We start from the raw sequence: 16,401 nt of genomic DNA, 5'->3' as shown, positions 1-16,401 counted from the left end.
TGTCGTTTCCGTGGGAAATGTTTTTCAGTTCCCGCAGTGCCTGATGGCATGTGGGAACTGGCTACACAGGGAGGAAGCTCAGTGTGTGAGACGATTCCTCAGGAGGAGGGAGGGAGGTCCATGGGCAGGGTGTTGACAGAAAACTTCCTAGAGCAAGAGAGCTTGAGCTGTGCCTTTCAGGAGGAAGAGGATTTTGGTAAGTGGGGCAAAGGCATGCAAAGGACTGAGGCAGGAATGGGGGGGGATGCTCATGGGGAATGCTGGGAAAATCGGATCGAGGCATTTTCCTTGTAGTCATGAGATGTCAGACCAGGTGGGATTGGAAGAAGCGTTGTCTGCAGAGCTTTCAAATTAGAGAAGGAGGGAAGGAGGTGGATAGGAGAAGAAAAACAATTTATAATTACTACTCTGGGCCAGGTGCTTTACCAAGGGTGTCTCTATTCCTCATAGGACCCCAGAAAGATAGGAGGTATTGCTTCGATGAGGAAAGAGCTTTGTAGAGGTTAAGTGAGGTTCTTTTTTTTTCTTTTAAATTTCATTGGCGTGTAACTGATTTCCAATGTTGTGTTAGTTTCAAGTGTACAACACAGTGACTCAGTTATACATATATTGTTTCTTTTCCTGTGGTACATATATACAAGGGGATACTGTGCTGTGCTGTTTTTTCCAGTTGTGTCTGACTCTTTGTGACCCTATAGACTGTAGCCTACCAGGCTTCCCTGTCCATGGGATTCTGTAGGCAAGAATACTGGAGTGGGTTGCCATTTCCTCCTCCAGGGGATCTTCCTGGCCTAGGGATTGGACCCGTGTCTCTTTCATCTCTTGCATTGGCTGGGAGGTTCTTTACCACTAGCGCCAGTTTCCCATGGGAACCCCACAATGGAATACTGCTCAGTCATAAAGAATAAAATAATGCCATTTGCATCAACATGGATGCAACTAGAGATTATCATACTAAGTCAGAAAGAAAGACAAATATCATAGGATATCACTCATATGTGGATTCTATTTTTTAAAAATGATATAAATGAACTTATTTACAAAACAGAAACAGACTCACAGATATTGAAAACCAAACTTATGATTACCAAAGTGGAAATGTGGGGGGGGGGTGGATAAATTAGGAGCTTGGAATTAACATACACACACTACTATATATAAAATAAGTGAGGTTCTTGAATCCATTCAGGTGTTAAGTGCTAGAACCAGAATTTGAATTCTAGTCTGTGTGATTCTGTGACAATATGCTTTTCCTACTTCTTCACATGCCCCTGACTCATATGTTGAGCTTAAAAATATCAAAAGGGAAGTCTGTTTCTGCAAATGTTCCAAAGTTCCCCTGACCAAGGTCCTTAAAAAGTCAGAGGCCACAGTAACTGTCTTGGAGTCTTTACAGCTGTGATAAAAAAAATTACTATAAACTGGATATCTTAAAACAATGTATTTTTTTATGGAAATATATTTTCTCACAGTTCTGGAGGCCAAGAGTCTGAAATCATGGTGTCAGCAAGGCCATGTTCCTTCTGAAGCTTCTTGGGGAACATCCTGTGTTAGGGTTCTCCAGGGAAACAGAAACAATAGGACCTGTTGATCCATTGCTGTATCCATCAATTATTTATAAGGAATATGGAAGCTGGCAAGTCCAGAATCTGCTAAGTGGGCTAGCAAGCTGAAGACCCAGGAGAGCTATTGTCCCAGTTTGAGTCCGAAGACAGTCTGCTCTAGAACCAGGAAGATCCAGGGTCTTGGATCAAATCAGAAGGCCATCTCCTAGAGAATTGTCTTTTGGTTAGGGGAGTCTAGTCTTTTTGTTCTGTATTCAGACCTTCAGCTGATTAGATGAAGCCCATCTAGAGTACGGAAGGCAACTTGTTTTATTCTAATTCCACCAATTTACATATTAATCTCACCCAAAACACCCTCACAGAAATGCCCAGAATAATGTTTGACCAAATATCTGAGTATCACATGGCCCAGCCAAGCTGACACATGAAATTAACTGTCATACGTTCCTGGCCTCTCCTAGCTCCTGGTGGCTTCAGGCATTTGTTGTCTTTTGTCTGCATGGCTCCAATCTCTGCCTCCATCTTCACATGGCTTTCTCCCCTATGTGTCCCAAATCTCCCTCTGTCTTTCTCTTATAAGGCCACCTGTCACTGAACTGAGGGCTCCTCCTAAATATAGGATGCATTCATCTCGAGATCCTTAGCCTAATTACATCTGCAAAGACCCTTTTTCCAAATAAGGTCACAATCACAATTTCTGGATGTTAGGACATGGACGTATATTTGGAGGGGGGGCACCGTTCAACCCACTACTGTGGAATTCTGCCATGGGAATCTGAGAAGTTCTGGCATGGCCACTTCCTAACTTCAGGTTAAAAAAAAAACAAACCAAAAACCCCCCACAAAGACTCCAGACTATTAATAATCATCCCAGTGCAAGGAGGTAAGTTGATGACCATCTGGGGTGGATATTTTAAGTATGGTGTCAACCTGGGTGGGGGCCAGGAGATGCTGCTGCCCACTCAGGGGATTTGCCTGGCCTGTCCCTAAGGAAAGTGAGAATGGGGGGAAATGACCAGAGAGCGTTTTTATTTTCTTTAAAAATTTACTTTCTTTATTTTTACAATGTATTTGTGGTTTATTTCACATAAACCTTTCCCACAGTAGCCAAATATAGAAGGCTTCACTTTTTACATCTTCAGTTTTTTTCAATTCTATAAATATTGAAACATTTAACATAAGAAATTTTGAAGTACAGAGATAAATGACTCCCAATTTCTCTGCCCTAATACAAGTGGTTTCTTTTTTTCATGTTCTCTTTTGTCGTGGTCTACAAACGTCTTAGCCCCTTTGTGAAGTATTTCCTTCTTCATCAGGCTTTCGTGTTCCTTCCCTTTCACAAAAGCATTTTGCGAATTACAACACCTTTCAGTTTGTTTGTATAATTTCCACTTAGACTGAATCTCCTTGAAAGTAGGAGATCATGTCTTTTCACTTTTGTGAAAAGCACAACACCTGGGACATATTAAGTGTTCAATAAGTGTTCTCAAAGGAATTAATACATGTATGTGCATACTCATGATAAACATGTAATTTTATAATTTGCTTTTCTTAACATCACAGTACACATTTGTCCATTGTTTATTTTTCACATAATATACTTTAATAGTTTTCTATTTCTATTTCATTAACGGACAGTCATTTGCTAATCATTGCCCTCTTAATGGGAATGGTTGCTTTCAGCTTCACACTGTTCATAATTACACTGAATCGAATACCTTTATACACTTGTTAGTTTTTGCAGTGAATGAAATTTCCAAGAGTGAGATCAACATTTCTTTTTAGTTCTTGGTAACATGTTGCTTCTCAAGGAAGTTAAACCAATTTGCATTAACTTTGTATGGAGGTGACAATTTTAACCACAGTTCTGTCAGCATTGTGGTTTTTTATTTCAGTATTGTTTTAAAATTATGTTTATAATTGTTTTCAAATATTATCTCATATTTTTCATTTTTTCCATCCCATTTCAATAAAATTTAATGAGTACATTTAATTTGAGTTCTATATGTAATTCAGAGCTTCCCTGGTGGCTCTGATGGTCAAGAATATGCCTGCAGTACAGGAGACGTGGGTTTGATCCCTGGGTCAGGAAGATCCCCTGGAGAAGGGAGTGGCAACCCAGTCCAGTATTCTTGCCTGGAGAATTCTATGGACAGAGGAGCCTGGCTGGCTATAGTCCATGGGGTCGCAAAGGGTCGGACATGACTGAGTGACTAATACTACTTTACTACTTTCATGTAATTCATACTCTTCACTCTTTTTTTAAATATTTATTGTTTCATTTGGCTGCTCTGGGTCTTAGTTGCAGCATGTGGGATCGAACCTGGGCCTCCTGCACTGGGAGCATGGAGGCTTAGTCACTGGACCACCAGGGAAGTCCCTCATCTTCACTCTTGAAGGATCATTTCACTGGCTACAGAATTCTGGGTTGACAATATTTTGTCTTTAGCACTTTAAAGATGTTGTGCCACTGCCTTCTGGCCTTCATGGTTTCTGATAAGAAGACCATGGTCATTTGAATAATTATTCCTCCATATATAATATTTTGTTTCTTTCTGGCTACACACAAGATTTACTTTTTATCCTTGGCTTTCATCCACTTGATCATGCTGGATTAGACATAAGTTTCTTCATATTAAATTCTGTTTGAGGTTCACCAAATTGGAAGTTTCTGGCCATTTTAAAATTTTTTTCTTCTCTCCTGGGCTAATTACTTGTATATTCAGTTCAGTTCAGTTGTTCAGTCATGTCTGACTCTTTGCGACCCCATGAATCGCAGCACGCCAGGCCTCCCTGTCCATCACCAACTCCCAGAGTTTACCCAAACTCATGTCCATCGAGTCGGTGATGCCATCCAGCCATCTCATCCTCTGTCGTCCCCTTCTCTTCCTGCCCTCAATCCTTCCCATCATCAGGGTCTTTTGCAATGGGTCAACTCTTCTCATGAGGTCGCCAAAGTATTGGAGTTTCAGCTTCAACATCAGTCCTTCCAGTGAACACCCAGGACTGATCTCCTTTAGGATGAACTGGTTGGATCTCCTTGCAGTCCGAGGGACTCTCAAGAGTCTTCTCCAACATCACAGTTCAAAAGCATCAATTCTTCGGCGCTCAGCTTTCTTCACAGTCCAACTCGCACATCCATACATGACTACTGGAAAAACCATAGCCTTGACTAGACGGACCTTTGTTGGCAAAGTAATGTCTCTGCTTTTTAATATGCTGTCTAGGTTGGTCATAACTTTCCTCCCAAGGAGTAAGCGTCTTTTAATTTCATGGCTGCAGTCACTATCTGCAGTGATTTTGGAGCCCCCCCAAATAAAGTCTGAGATCTTTTGATAATGTCCCACAGATTCCTGAGGCTTTGCTCATTTTATTTTCTGACCTTTATTCTCCTTTGGATTGGAGAATTTCTGCTGATCTATCTTCCCATTCACTGACTCTTTCTCTGTCTTTCCATTCTGCTTTTGAGTGCATTGAGGTTTCTTTCTAGTTACTGTATCTTTCAGTTTTAGAATTTCTTAGATTAAAAAACATAGTTTCTATTTTCTTTCTTGATTTCCTTCTTTTCCTCACTCATTATGAGCATATTTTCCTTTACCCCATTGACTATAGTTAAAATAGCTCTTTTAAAGTTCCTGTCTGATAATTTCAGCACCTGGGTCATCTCTGTGTTGAACTCAATGGGTTATCTTTTCTCTTGAGAATCAATGGGTCACATTTTCCTGGTTTTTTGGTTTCTTTTCTTTTTTTTTTTTGTACGTTGGGTAATTTCAGATTGTATACCAGGCATTGTAATTGTTAGCTTGTGGAGACTCTGGATTATACTACATTCCTCCAAAAAGGGTTGACACTTTTTTGTTTTAGTAAGCTATTAACTTGGTTAGCCTCAGACTGCAAACTCTGCCTCACCTATGGAGGTCATCAGCTCAATTAGCAGTTCAAATCTTTTAGCCTTAACTGTGATAAGACTTGAGTCTGCCCCCAGGAATGCATGGTTCAAGGGCCCAGGGTTCAGCCAGAAACCTTGGCTGAGTTTATGCATGGAATATGGGGACTTCCTATTCTGCTTCTCTAATTTATAGGATTCCTGTGGCATTTTCAGATGGCTATAGTTACCCTGGGTTCTGACATCATCTGTTTTTTCAGGCCAGAAAGATGGCAGAGTTTCTGATGAAGTCTGTGCTCAAGCTGTAAAAGTGGAAACTCACCCCATATCCCAGGCTTTCCTTTTCAGCTTCCATCCAGAATATGCCCCCTTTTTTCACTCTCTAGCATCTCTAGATTTCTTTTTTTCTTTTTTTTGTCATTTTCCTCAGAGTTTATAGTTGATATCTTCAGGGAGGTTGTTCTGTTAATGACTTATTCTACCATACTGAAAGTGGAAATTGTTTTCAATTTTTGAATAAAAAAGGACATTGGAAAATTTACCTCTAGTTAAAAAATTAATATACATGCATTTAAAAATGACATAGAAAAAGACAAAGAAGAAAGTAAACCTACTGTTAACATTTTGGTATATTTCCTTCCAGTTTTTTTTTAATGTGTATATATATCCAATGTGCTTATTTAAGTATAGAAATATGTATATTTCTTATAACTAAAACAGAAACATACTATAGATATATTATAACCTGCTTCTCCTCCCAACCCAATATAGCAATGTATAATAAACAATGAAAAAGAGCTGTTCAGGATTTAAGAATAAAGAGTTGGTGAGCTTACTGAAGACAAATTGAAAAATGAGAACTTTGATCTAAAAGGGCATGGTGCTGAGAGGTGGTACCTTTTGAGGATGAGATCCACAGAAGGGTCTCAAGACCCTGTCCTTGCAGGCATAATAGTGTAGAGAGAACAGTGTCTTTTCTCAACCCTAAATACCTGGGGAGTGGCTGAGGATTTGGGATAGGGCTGTGGTTTCTTCTGCTGACTCCTGGCTGTTAGAGACTGGAAGTCCCAGCCCTAGAGTTTGTGGTGGATTAGGCAGGCCACACAGGCAGATCTGCAGGACACTGGGAGCCACTGCAGCTCCTGGGTGGCCTGTCCAGCTGCAGGTCCTGACCATGCAGTACTAACTGCACATGGAGGAGGTGAGGAGTGGGGCTCTGAGTCAGTGGAGCTGAGCTAACATTTGCTGCATTGATTAGAATTTTCAGGTGTTATCAGCTATAGCTGAGGTGAACTTCCTTCAGATTCAAATGATCTAATGAGAATCTACTCCTTGTTCTTTAGAATCAGTCTCCCTTTGTATCTATTTGACCTGAGATACTCACTACTCTTCACTGCTTATCCATCTTTCATTTGATTGTCAGAGCTCCACTCAATTTGGTTAACCACTGACTTCAAAGTCACTGTATTCTAATCTGAGCTCATCATTTCCCTTCAGAGCTCACTCATTGTGTTTCCTGTTTTTGTTTAGGACACTACCCATAGGTCACCCAGTTGCCAAGAATCTTTGCTGACTCTTCCCTCTCTCTCAGGCTTCCATCTTCCAATCAGTTGCTGCATCTCAATGCCTTTGATTCCTTGAAGTGGAACCACTAAAGTCTTTTCAGTAGAGGGTAGGATGTGATGAGCTGTGGGCTTTATTAATAGTATGTAAAATGAATTATGTGTATGTGTGGTGGGGGGAGAGACAGGATGTAAGGCAGAGAGTCCAGTTTGGAAAACAGCAAAAGACCACAAAAGAGATGAGAATAGAAACCGTGACATGGAGGAGAGGATTTCAAGAGGCAACTCATAAATGAAATATGTAAACATTTTCAAAAACAGAAGAACTCTTAAAAGTTGAAAAGATGGTTAATGTAGTTCAAGATATACTTATTTAAAGTAAATTTTTAAAGAAAGTATAGTATACACAGGAAAAGTGTGTATCATAAGTGTCAGCTTGATGAACAATCACAATCTGAACACACCTCTGTAACTATTACCCAGATCAAGAAACAGTGCATGACCAGCACCATAAAAGCCGCCTTTATGTCCCCTTCCAGTAATTTAGTCCTCCTCCAAGATAGTCATTAACCTGACAACTAATGCCATAGATTAATTTTGTCTGTCTTTTAACTTCATATTAATGAAATTCTATAGGGTAGATTATATTGTCTGGCTTCTTGCATGCAACAGTATTTTTTTGGTGAGATTTATCCATGTGTTGCTGTTGTTTTAATAGAAATAGTTCTTTGCTTCTCAGTGCTGCATAGAATTTGATCTATTGCTTATAATTTTTATGTTTCCAACTGGAAGCTATTATGAATAGTGCTATATGAACATGCTTGTATATGTCTTTTTGGTACATGTGTCTATATATTTATGTCAGGAATATATTTAGGAGTGAACTTTGCTGGTTTCATAGGACAATATATATCTATATTTATGATACTGCCATATACTTATCCAATGTATTTGTACCAATTTATACTCTGCCTAGCAATATAAGAGAATTCCAGTTCCAACACTTGGTATTATCTACCTTTTATTTTATTTTAGCCACACAGTGTGGCATGTGGGATCTTAGATCCTTGACCAGGGATCAAACTTGTGCCTCTGCAGTGGAAGTGCCAAGTCCGAACCACTGGACTACCAATTTAAACAGCTGAGTTGGCAGAAACTGACACAACATTGTAAAGCAAGAATCCTGCAATTAAAAATAAATTCAAAAAATTGAGACCAATATTATCTAATTATCTTTATTTTTAAAATATTTTATTTTTTGTTGACCTACAGTGGATTTACAATATTGTGTTACTTTCAAGTGTATAGCACAGTGATTCAGTTATATATAAACATATATTCTTTTTTTCAGATTCCTTTCCCTTATAGATTATCACAAAATATTGAGTATATTTCCCTGTGCTGTACAGTAGGTCCTTGTTGTTTATCTTATCTGCCTTTTTAAATTTTAGCTATCCTGGTAGTGTCTTTTGCTGCCCTTCTACTAGAGACAACCAAGCAGCATCAAATGTATTCATTTGCTCTGAATTAAAAGTGAGTCAAGTTAAAATGAGAGCCTGTCCTCAAGCAGCTCTAAATCCAGTGGGAGACTCCCTGACATGTAAACAAATAATTGCAATATAAAATATGTGCTATTGTGAGTATCAGAGTGGAGGCAAGATATTGTGCTTTGTTAGTATAGAGGAAGTAGTTGGCTGTGTTCACAGTTGGAGGCCCAGACTGGAGGGGCCTAGAAGAAGGAAGGATACAAGTTAGTTGACTATTAAAATAGAACAACTGGGAGGTGAATAAAAAAACAAAGCCACTGAAACTGTCAAGTAGGTAGAATTGACATGACATGACTAAATAAATGACTACTAAGACATGGGCTTGCCTGGTGGCTCAGAAGGTAAAGAATCTACCTGTAACACAGGGGACCCGGGTTCAATCCCTGGGTCAGGAGATCCCCTGGAGAAAGAAATGGTAACCGACTCCAGTATTCTTGCCTAGAGGGGCTTTCCTGATAGCTCAGTTGGTAAAGAATCCGCCTGCAATGCAGGGGACCCTGGTTTTATTCCTGGGTTGGGAAGATCCGCTGGAGAAGGGATAGGCTACCCACTCCAGTATTCTTGGGCTTCCCTTGTGGCTCAGCTGGTAAAGAATCTGCCCACACTGTGGAAGACCTGGGTTCCATCCCTGGGTTGGGAAGATCCCCTGGAGAAGGGAAAGGCTACCAACTCCAATATTCTGGCCTAGAGAATTCCATGGACTGTATAGTCCATGGGGTCGCAAAGAGTTGGACACGACTGAGCGACTTTCACTTCACTTCATTCTTGCCTGGAGAATCCCACGGACAGAGGAGCCTGTTGGGCTACAGTCCATGGGGTCACAAAGAGTTAGATATGACTGAGCAACTTTCAAGATATGAAGAGAGGGGATGGAATTAACAGACAGTGATATTAAGGAAGCAGAATGGACAGGGAGACATCCCATGCAATGTGCAAAATCAGAAAGTTATCAATGGTGACTCCAGGTTTTGGATCCAGGTGTCTGAGTGGATGCTATTGTTATCCATTAAAAGAGAGAAACCAGGTAAAGAAAGAGTTTGACAGTGGGAGGTGGGAAAGATATCTTCAGTTTGGACATGCCAAGTTTGAAAGGCCTGTGGGCTGTCTAGGTGGAGCTATCATCAGTAGGCATTTGGATATAGGGGCCTGGAGCTCATAAGAGAGTGATGGGAGAGAACTGTGGATATTTTTGAACATTTATTTACTTGGCTGCACTGGGTCTTATTTGTGGCATGCGGAATCTTTTTTTTTTTCTTTTTAGTTGCCCATGTGGAGACTTTTAGTTGCAGGATGTGGGATCTAGGTCCCTGACCAGGGATCAAATCTGGGCCCCCTGCATTGGGAGGACAGAGTCTTAGCCACTGGGCCACCGGGGAAGTCCTGTGTTGTGGATATTATTTGAGGGATATTTGGTGTTTTGGAGTATCTGAACCATAGGAGTGCATGAGATCAATAGGGAGATTGTGAGCAAGCTTAGGACAGAACCCTGTGGAATCTCACCTTTAAAAGGCAAATGGTAGAAGATGACCTTCTCCAAATTGAGGCTTCTGCATACTTCTAGGTTGGGGACAGGAAGCAAGCATAGAGGGAAAGGCTGAAGACATAGGAAGGAGACATGATGAGCCAGGTAGCAAGGACTCAGAAATGGGGAGGGACACCTGTTGCTGACCCTGGGGAAGAAATGAAGAAAGGATAGGTTTGGACACATGTACCTATAAATAAGTTTGAAGACAAGGGAAGGGATAAAAAGTTCATACATTATGGCATGTATCTTGGTGAGGACATCTGCCAGGCGTCCTGCTAAGAGTGAAGGCGGCAGAGCTGGGGCCGGGGATTTGAAGAGTGCTAAGGTTTGGATTAGTCATTGTGGTGAATGGGAGGTACAGAGGGCTCCTATCAACAATAAGATTGCAGAGTAGCCTTGAAGTCTTTACAAGGTCAGCTACCAAGTAAGTCAAGGTTTCCCAACTCAGGGAGAGCCTTGGTTAAAAACAAACAAGTAACTATCCTGGGGCCAACACCCTAGGAATCCACTTTCTGCTGAGCTTCAGGACTTTTCCATTTTGCTGAAGGGGTATCAGGAAAAGTGGCTTTTGGTGGAGATTAAGGTGGGAGGAAATTCTCAACATGTCATTGAGTGATGGGAAGAGGAAGTGAGGCCCTGTCTGATGTGATATCTTTCTGCTACGTTTCTCATCTGTCTCTGCTCTGGTCACTTCTCTCTTCTGCCTGTGGCTGGATTCCCTTACCTTGCTTTAAGTCTTGAGATCTAGCTGCATACCTTTGTGCCCACCCCTGGTGGCAGCAGTGAGGTACTGGATAGGCCAAAAAGTTCATGCAGGGTTTTCCCGAGCAAACTTTTTGGCCAACCCAATAGTAGCACTCCCAATATTCTTAGTTGACACCTGGGGAATTTTGGGCCATCAAACCAGAATGAATTCAGTCAGCCTTTGCCTCCATCTTCTCTTTGCTTTTTGTGCTGCCTGGAATTCTCACCCAGCCATCAGCACATCCTGTTCTTAGATTTTAAACCAGCTAGTGCAAAAGTGAAGGCAACTTACAGACCACAGGTTACACTTGAGAAACACAGGCCTAGAGGCATCATCTTTCCAATTAGATGGGGGGTGGAGCTCTTGATCCAATGGGACCTCCAATGAAGATCCCATTACAGTGTTAGCAAAATGTTGGATGTTAACCAAAAACTGTCCATCAACTTGCAACTCCAGCAATTATAGCTTCCGCATGGGAATTTTACTCTAGATGAGACTACATGTCATCCAGGGAGAGCTATCTGGATGGCTTTTATTCAGGATGCAGGTGTGTTGGGTGATTTAAGTAGTTAACATTTGTGAAACATGTCATGCTCTTTCAATGCAAGGTGGTTTGAGAAGAGTCTACTATTGTTAACATCGTCTTCTTTTTGAGACACTCCAGAAGTCAGAGTGTTTTCACATTGGTTTCAGGACTGGACCAAGTTAATCCATTTCTGCAAAATGCCCAAGGAGCCAGCGTGACTTGGAAATGAAGGACAAAAGGGACCCTCTGAAGATTCAAAGACCTCTCAGGACAATTGATGCCAAGAAATGGTAAGCAAATTAGCACTTTGGCTAACTAAAAAATAAATACTCGAAATAGTCAGTGAAAATGGCCCATCACCTTGATATACAGTTAATCTGTTTGAGTAGCATTTCCAGTGTTAATTGAGGTCTGGTGACTCAGTGCCCTGGTGGCCAAAAATCAGTTGTGAAAAAAACAAAAAAAAACAAAGAGAAGGTACCGAGAGGCCAGGCCCAGGACCCATGGCTTCTCCCATCTGCAAGCAGCCCCCAGGCCAGCCCTTTGGAACGCCAGATGTTTATGCTCTACTTCCTGACCTCCCTTCCAAATGGCAGTTCTTGGAGTCCCACTGAAGGGCTTTGCAGGCTGTTTGTTATTTGTGTGGAGTGCTGCGGATTTGATTTTTGCTTGAAATGACTTCCTGACAGACTTGCTTCCCAAAATGACAGTATTTCACTAGGAAATGGTTTGAAATCAAGGGCCAAGAGGTGGACAAGTTCTCCAATGTTCTCCACAGGCCTGAGACCCCAACAGTGGCCTGGGCCCATGGGCAGGGAGGGAGAGCAATATCTATGAACCAAGGAAGATCTTCGGTTTAAAGCAGCGTATTTTTTAAGAGTCCCTGAGGAGATGTGAGCCTGGGAGTGCTCTGCCTTCTCCAGTGTGGAAACCATGCCAAGGGTAATGAGAGGAGTAAACGAAAATGTTGAGCCTGGCAGCATGAAAGACTGAGTAAGCCCATAATTCAGTCATTTGTGAAGTGGCTGGAGAAATCGCCTTCTTGTTGGCAGAGCAGTCCCATGTAGGTGATGACATGTCAGTAATAAAGTGCCTGTCACTCCCACTTGCGTCAGGCCTCTGGTTCTGGATGCCACAGGGAAGAAAGGACTGCTTAACTTAATGGCACAAACAGAACCATTGATTGAAAGGGCTGATCCAGTGCTTTCAGCTCTCTGAACAGCCAGCTCTGACTGTCTTTGAGATGCTGGCCCTCGCTGTGGACAAAGTAGGGGCTTCTATATGAGTCACATCCCTTCCTATAAGCCCGCCTCTTTGGGGAAACCCCATTAGCTTGGTGCTAAACAGACTCAAATCAAAACTGGTCAGAAACTACAAGCCACATATTCTGTACCCAATATGGTACCAGGCAGACAGGGGAGAAGTAGTACATCTGCTTATTGTGGGGAGAAGAGAGACACACAGTACACCTAGAAAATGTTATGACAGGCATAGACTCAAGCAGTGGAATTTACTGTGGGAGAGGGCTCACAGCTGTATGGAGTCACCAGTGAAAGTTTGTGAAGGAGGTGAAGAGGGTGGAAGGAGGTCCAGTCGAGGATTAGAATGTGAGCAAAGATGCTGAGGCAGGTGTGGGATCGATGAGGATGAAGTCAGGGAGGGAAACGGTTGGAGACAAGTTGGAGTTAGAGTTGGGCTCAGGAAGGGTTCAGTGCCACAGTGAGGGCTTTGGAATGTGATACCTGGGCAATACCGAGGGCCCTGGAGAGACAGGAGCTTCCTAAAGAGAGAAGTGTTTGTGGCAAATGCCTGTGGCTCTGTGTGCAGGACTTGGAGTTGTGGGAAGGGGTCATTGCAGTCATGCAGCGGTGAATGCTTAGCCTAGGCTGAGGGCTGGGAAGACTTGAGTCCGTGCCAAGTCGCTTCAGTCGTGTCTGACTCTTTGAGACCCCACCGACTGCAGCCCGCCAGGCTCCTCCCGTCCATGGGATTCTCCAGGCAAGAATACTGGAGTGGGTTGCCATGCCCTCCTCCGGGGTGGGGGGGTGGGGAGGCAGGGAGGATGCAAGACAGCACGGCTATGGCATAGGCCAGAACTCTGAAACCACACACCTGGGTTCCAATCCGCCCATTCACCACTTACAAGCTGTGTAGCCTTGAGTAAGAAACCTCACCTCTTTGAGCCTCAGTTTCCTTCTCTGTAAGCTGGGGCAAAACCCTCTTGCTTGCCTCATGGGAAAAGGACCTAGATGTAAAGAAATATGTCTCTAGCACACAGGCTATTAAGCAGTGGCTTCACATGTTCATACTCATTTGAAGAGACTTTTTGAGAAAGAACCAGCAGGACTGGGTACCAGCTAGGACTAGACTTGTGGGGGATGGTGGGATGGGAGTGGGGTAGGGTGGGGGACAGTGGCCCAGATGCCTGAGTCTGGGGAATGAGCTGGTCCTGGGTGGGGGTGGTGACAAGCCAAGTTGTTTCAGACAGTGTTTGCCAGGGGAAGAGGAACTGCCTTCTAGTCATCTGTTTCATATGTATATTCATCTTCCCTGTGCTCAGGCTGTGAGAGGGCCTTGTTTAGAGAAACACTGCAGCAAAGCAGAAGAAGGTATATTTTAAAGTGACAGGTCTAAAAATACTGCTGTCTCCTTGCCCTTTCACAGCTGCAGATTCCCAATCCTGATCCTCACTGGGAGAAATAATAAAATGCATATGTTTATAATAAAAATCATATTTCCCTCTTCCTGTGATGTCTCCCAGTTGTAGGTTCCCATCCGTTTGCTGTTTTACCTATCATTTAACAAATGTATTTTAAGAAAAGTAATCTTTTCCACTGACATGTCCTATAAACGTCACATCCTTAGCTTTGGTTCTCATTGAGGAACCGAGATGCATGTTTTGAATATTTCCAAAAATGCTTTTCACTCCATTCCCAGGCAAGTATTTTCCAGTCTTTGGGTAGAGATCACATATACAGATAATGCACTATATAATGATGTGGGTCCCTGGGGCTGGATTATCAGCAGACAAGATGAAAATTTGGGTTCTGGGAAAATTAGCTACCATTGGCAGCTGAAATCCAGGCCTTTGTTCTTCTGTGGGTCATCCCTGAGGTGTCCTCAGTGCGAGGTATCCTGAGAAGTCAGACTGGGGCCTTACAACGAGTGGAGTGAGGTGGACGCTGGGAGGTTTTTTGTGAAGGACTGTGGAAGGCAAAGCTGAGGTAGGACAGTGGGCCAGCTCAGCATTCAGTGTGCGAAGGGCAGGGAAACACCCCTTCCCTTGGTCTGAGGGAAGAGGCTCAATCTGAGGGCAGGTGGATGATAGCTGGCTTTGTTCACAGATGTGTCATCCTGTGGAATAAAGAAAGTGTGTAGCATGTGCTTAGTATGATACCTGGCACATAGTAGGCCCTCAAGCAAGCAGGAGATGAGGGCTGTCAGCAGCCCTGCCAACTGTGCTGCAGGTCCAGGCAGGACTTGGGTTGGGGGTTGGAAATAGGGAGGCAATGCAGAAGAGTGGTATGAGGGAGAAGACAGACAGAAAGGGCTTGGGGGGAGCCAAGCCAGGGACAGCCAACAGGATAGGGGAGAAAGGTATAGAAAGAGTAGTGATTAGGAGGCTGGCAGGGAACAAGTTCTCCCTGGTATACTTGGTCATTTCATTGATTCATTCATTCATTTAGCTAACAAGTATTTATCGAGAGCCCCTGGTGGCTCAGACGGTGAAGAGTCTGCCTGGAGTGCAGGAGACCCGGGTTCAATCCCTGTGTTGGGAAGATCCCCTGGAGAAGAAAATGACAACCCACTCCAGTACTCTTGCCTGGAGAATCCAATGGACGGAGGAGCCTAGCAGGCTATAATCCATGGGGTCGCAAAGAGTCGGACACGACTGAGTGACTTTACTCACTATTTATTGAGCATCTACTATGTCCTAAGCCCCGATCTAGGTGCTGGTGATTCAGCAGCAAATAAATTAAGAGAGGGACGCTTCTCCAACAGAATTTACAGACTCATGGCAATAGGCGACAAAAGAGGTTTGGGGCTGGGCCTGGAGAGTCGTAGTCCAAAGCTTACCTACCCAAACTGTGGAACCAACCAAATGGGAACCCAGAAGTGGTTCAGCTCGGTCCTTCTCAGTGGTGATCTGCCCTGAATAGTGGGGCCAATCCCACCCCAAGCTCCTTGACAGGGCCTGTTCTGCCTGGAGGCACAGGAGACCCCTGACACTGAGGACTATTTCTGGGGGAAGAAGTCTGTTTTCTGTTCCTGTCTCCTGTGGCCAGAAATGCCTTCCACAGAGAAGAAAGCCTAATTTTTCCCATCTCAAGATCCGAATACACTAGGGAAAGTAAAAGCTAAACTAACTAAATGATGAATGCTAATCACTAGGGGGAATCAAGCAGGGGAAAGGGAAGGGGAGTGTTGGGGGGAGGGCCCTCAGTTTATACAGGGGAGTCAGGGAGTCATTTCAATAAGATTCCATTTCAGTGGAAAACTGAAGGAGGAGAGGAGGTGAGCCACGTAGATCTCAGGTGGGAGAGAGAATTCCAGAAAGATGGAACAGTCTGAGCAAAGACTCTAAAGTAAGATTGTGCCTGGCATTTTCTTTTTCTTTTTATTAATGAATCTTTTTTAAAATTAATTTTTATTTATTTATTTTGCTGTACCGGGTCTTAGTTGTGGCATCTAGTTGTGGGATCTAGTTCCCCGACCAGGGATCGAAACTGGGCCCCCTTCATTGGGAGCATGGAGTCTTAGCCACTGGACCACCAGGGAAGTCCTTGTGCCCAGCATTTTGGAGGAACAATCTACAAGTTGTGGCTGGAGCAGAATGTGTGAGAGGGGAGCAGTATACACTGGCATGATGGGAAGCCAGATCACGTGGGGCCTTGTGGACCATGGTTAAGACTTTGGCTTTGACTTGGGATAAAATGATGAGCTAACTGTGGCTCAGATCATGAACATCTTATTGCCAAATTCGGACTTAAATTGAAGAAAGTAGGGAAAACCACTAGATCATTCAGGTATGATCTAAATCAAAT

This window comes from Giraffa tippelskirchi, chromosome X, assembly GCF_054371585.1.
Source record: "Giraffa tippelskirchi isolate mGirTip1 chromosome X, T2T-mGirTip1v1.2.pri, whole genome shotgun sequence".
Taxonomy (NCBI): Eukaryota; Metazoa; Chordata; class Mammalia; order Artiodactyla; family Giraffidae; genus Giraffa; species Giraffa tippelskirchi.
The sequence above is the reverse complement of the archived record's forward strand: the minus strand, read 5'-3'. Positions refer to the sequence as shown.